Here is a 3,567-nt window from a genome sequence, read left to right on the forward strand (position 1 = left end):
TGTTAATTGTATTTGGGATGAACATTCTTCTAAGTGGTATGGCACTGCTTTGTCAGTTTGCTGTACTGAGGTAACTTGAGGTTGCTGTGGTGCTGAACACTGTGCCACTGGTGTGCCAAATGCCATAATGGTTACCCATGGTGTGCAATGTTTGGTCAAGCTCACAGGTTAAGACAGATTTGGAAGCAGGAGTGGCATCCACTTCCTAAACAACATGCCTCTGGAAACTCTATGAACTTAGAAAAAACAATGTTCTAGAACAGGGTTCAGCTCTTTTGTTCATAGGGTTGCTATGAGTTGTGCTTGACTTGACAGCATTTAACAACAACAACAACATAGATGAAAGAAGAGGGAAAGGTTGGTCATTAACCAAAAAACCAATGTGGATTCCATCTCAACATCAATAAAACAAAAATCTTCACCACTAGGCCAACAGCAACATGAAGATAGATGGAAATGTTAAAAATGTCAATAATTTAATCTTACTTGGATCCACAGTTAAACATCTTGGGTACCAGCAATCAAGACATTTGGAGATGTAAAAAACTGGGAAAATCTGCAATCAAGGATATTTTTCAAAGTCCTAAAGAACAGTGATGTCAGTTTGTAAGACTAAGATGTACCTGATTCAAACCATATCTTTACAGCTGCCTGCTATGCACCTGGAGAGCTAGACAATGAATAAGGATGACAGGAGAAGAATGGATGCCGTTGAATTATGGTTTTAGAGAAGTAGGTTGAATATTTCATGGGCTGACAAAAAATAAAAAACAAACACATATAATTTAGAAAGTTTACACTTTCTAAAGCATACTTTTCCAGCATACTTGTAGGAAGCAATGATTCCAAAATTTTGTCTCATATATTTTTTAACTGTTGTTATGTGCCGTTAAGTGAAAACTCATAGCTGACCCTTCAAGGAGGATTTAGAGGGAGAAAATCATAGGGAAGGACATTGCCCCTCTTTTTCCCACAGAGTAGCTGGTGAATTTGAACTGCATGTCTTTGAGTTGGCAGCTCAGCTCCTTACCACTAAGCCAACAGAGGCTACTCCTTAGAAAAGACATCATGCTTGGAAAGGTATAGGGTCAGTGAAGACTCTTAAGGAGATGGATTGATACAGGTTTTCAAATGTGTTGGGTATGATGAGGATGGTACAGTATAGGACAAGATGCACAACTATCTTCTGTAGGATTCTTTTAGTTGTACTCGATTCAAGGGCACTTAACCTCACCACAAAATCAATAATGCAGTGATAGTGCCAATTGTTGGCTACAAATTCTAGAGGTAGTGGTGCCAGAGACAATGATGACATCTGGAGCAGATTCTAGTCTTATCGCTCACCATGCAAATGGTGGAGAAACTTTATTGCAATTTTGCCATCTTGACTAATGCCACAAAACAAGTGGGCCAGCATAAAGACGCCTATTGAGTAATACTGGATAGTGCGAAAGTTGGTACTAAGGAAAAAAGATTAGCAGCTCAGTTTATTCCAGAATGCAAGCATTTTCCAGAATTAGCTAATTTAGCTATCAATGCACAGTTAGACCTCTGTGAAGAGAAAGACACCTCAATTTGATTCCAGCAATTAAGGAACTACGTGAATTTAACACTGGAGAAAACCTTCCCTGAGTAGCAAACATACTGATCTAGCTTCTGCAAACACATAACCCTGCAAAATTTAACATAATAAATAATTCCCTGTTAAGTATATTTAAGATGGTTGTGAAAGGGATTTTAGGAGGCTTGTTCAGTCAAAAACTTCAAAGAGAAGATACTGTTTGTTAGAGAACCTGCAATCAAATTCCTTTCCACAAAATAAGACTTTGCCTGATGCAGACCTAATAAAAGAAGTAGAGGAGTTTATCCTAAATGAATCAAAAAAAGTCTTCGAAGATGTGACATATTAAGAATTTGTTCTGTTCATGAAGATACTATCAGAGGTAAAAAGCTCACAGAGAGAAGAGTGGCAGACAGCACCTTGTGGAGTTGGTATCAGAGCAGGCTAGCCTGAATCCAACCTTCAGTCCCTCAGATCCCAACTGCATGCACTCTCCTAGCAGTGACTCTCTTCTCTAAGTGTTCATTATACAAAATTTGTGATTTATTTTTTTAAGAAGTTTCTTCCTAACCTCAGTTCCTTAACTACACGAGTGGAGGGTCTTGATATACAGTTGGAGGTATCGAAACTGCTGGTAGAGATGAGCTCATTTTGTAGTGACATGGAAATGCTAGGGATAAATTCAAGGAAACGGTTTTATTTTTTTTTCTCTCTCTTTTTTTTATTAATTTTAATGAAAGTTTACAGAGACGTAGGGTTTCCAATCATTCATTGTTGTGCTTTTCTCCCTGCCCACCCCTTCCCTCCTGAAATTGGCTCTTCTTGAAAAGTAAAAGAAAAACCTCATTCATTGTTATGCAATCCCTCCCTGGACAAGTCCACATTACTGGAGGAAATACTGCTTCTGCCAGAAAGAGAAAATGCTAGGAATGGAGAATCTAAGTTGCAATTCAGTTATGTGGAATATTTATTATATAGCTTTCACCAGTTGTGTTGTAAACTTCCAGATTTAATAGCCAAACAAAATGCAGAAAAGCTCAAAGATTTCAACCTCAGGTTGCAGTACTTTGCATAAAGCCTACAGATTTATATCAGAGTGCTTTACTTGGCTCTCCAGGGGAAAACAGGAAAGACCTTAAATACAGAAGAGAACAAGATTAAAGTTGTTACATTGAAAATCACAAATAATGTTTTTAATCAAGAATCTCTTCTACATTCTTCCTTCTTATAAGAGCACAGTAACATTATCCTGGAAGCTGGTACAGAAGGTTGAGTTGAGGCAAAAGAAAGACAATGAAAAATACAACTGTTTAAAAGGAATACATGATTAGGTATTATTGTGATGACAGGAGTCCAGAATGAAGGCTGCATAATGGAGTGGACTTGAGGAGGAGGGATTGTATAACAATGAAATAATTTTTCTTTTACTTTTCAAAGAGAAGAGCAAAACTAGGGGGGAGGGGTCGGCAGGGAGAAAAGTGCAACAATGAATGAATGGAAATCTCAAATCTCTAAATTTTCATTAAAATGAATGATTTTCTAAAAAAATCTAAAAAAAAAGGAAACAAAATACAACTTCAGGTACACCACAATCAACAGTCAACAGCAGGATTAAAAAAGAATGTCAGACACATTTATAATCCCCTTAGAGGAAAATACAGCAGCAATTTGGGCAATGTTAATTATGAGCAGGGAGGAGCTTTCAAGAGAAGTAAAAGTTGAGAGTGTGCTGCCAGAGTGCTCTTTGGAGGCAAGAATGATGAGGCTTTGCCTCATGTAGTTTGGACTTATTGCTAGGAGGTGCTATTGCTTGGAGATGGACATGATGTTTAGAAGGGTGGAGGATCAGAGAAGGAGAGGAAAACCTTCAACCAGGTAGATTGACAAGGAGGCTGCTACAGTGGATTCCTGTGTGTCAGTAAGTGTGAGGATGGCGCAGCACAGGACTAGTTTTGGATCTTTTGTCTATAGGGTTGCTGTGAGTCGTACTCGACTCGATGGCACCT

The 3,567-nt window shown here is 38.3% G+C and overlaps 1 pseudogene; it reads left to right on the forward strand.

Annotated features, from left to right (window-relative positions):
- Positions 1-1,339: 1,339 nt before the first annotated feature.
- On the forward strand, positions 1,340-3,283 carry LOC102876071 (annotated as a pseudogene).
- The last annotated feature ends 284 nt before the right edge of the window (positions 3,284-3,567 follow it).

This window comes from Elephantulus edwardii, unplaced genomic scaffold, assembly GCF_000299155.1.
Source record: "Elephantulus edwardii isolate Elephantulus edwardi_28Jun2011 unplaced genomic scaffold, EleEdw1.0 scaffold00079, whole genome shotgun sequence".
NCBI lineage: Eukaryota > Metazoa > Chordata > Mammalia > Macroscelidea > Macroscelididae > Elephantulus > Elephantulus edwardii.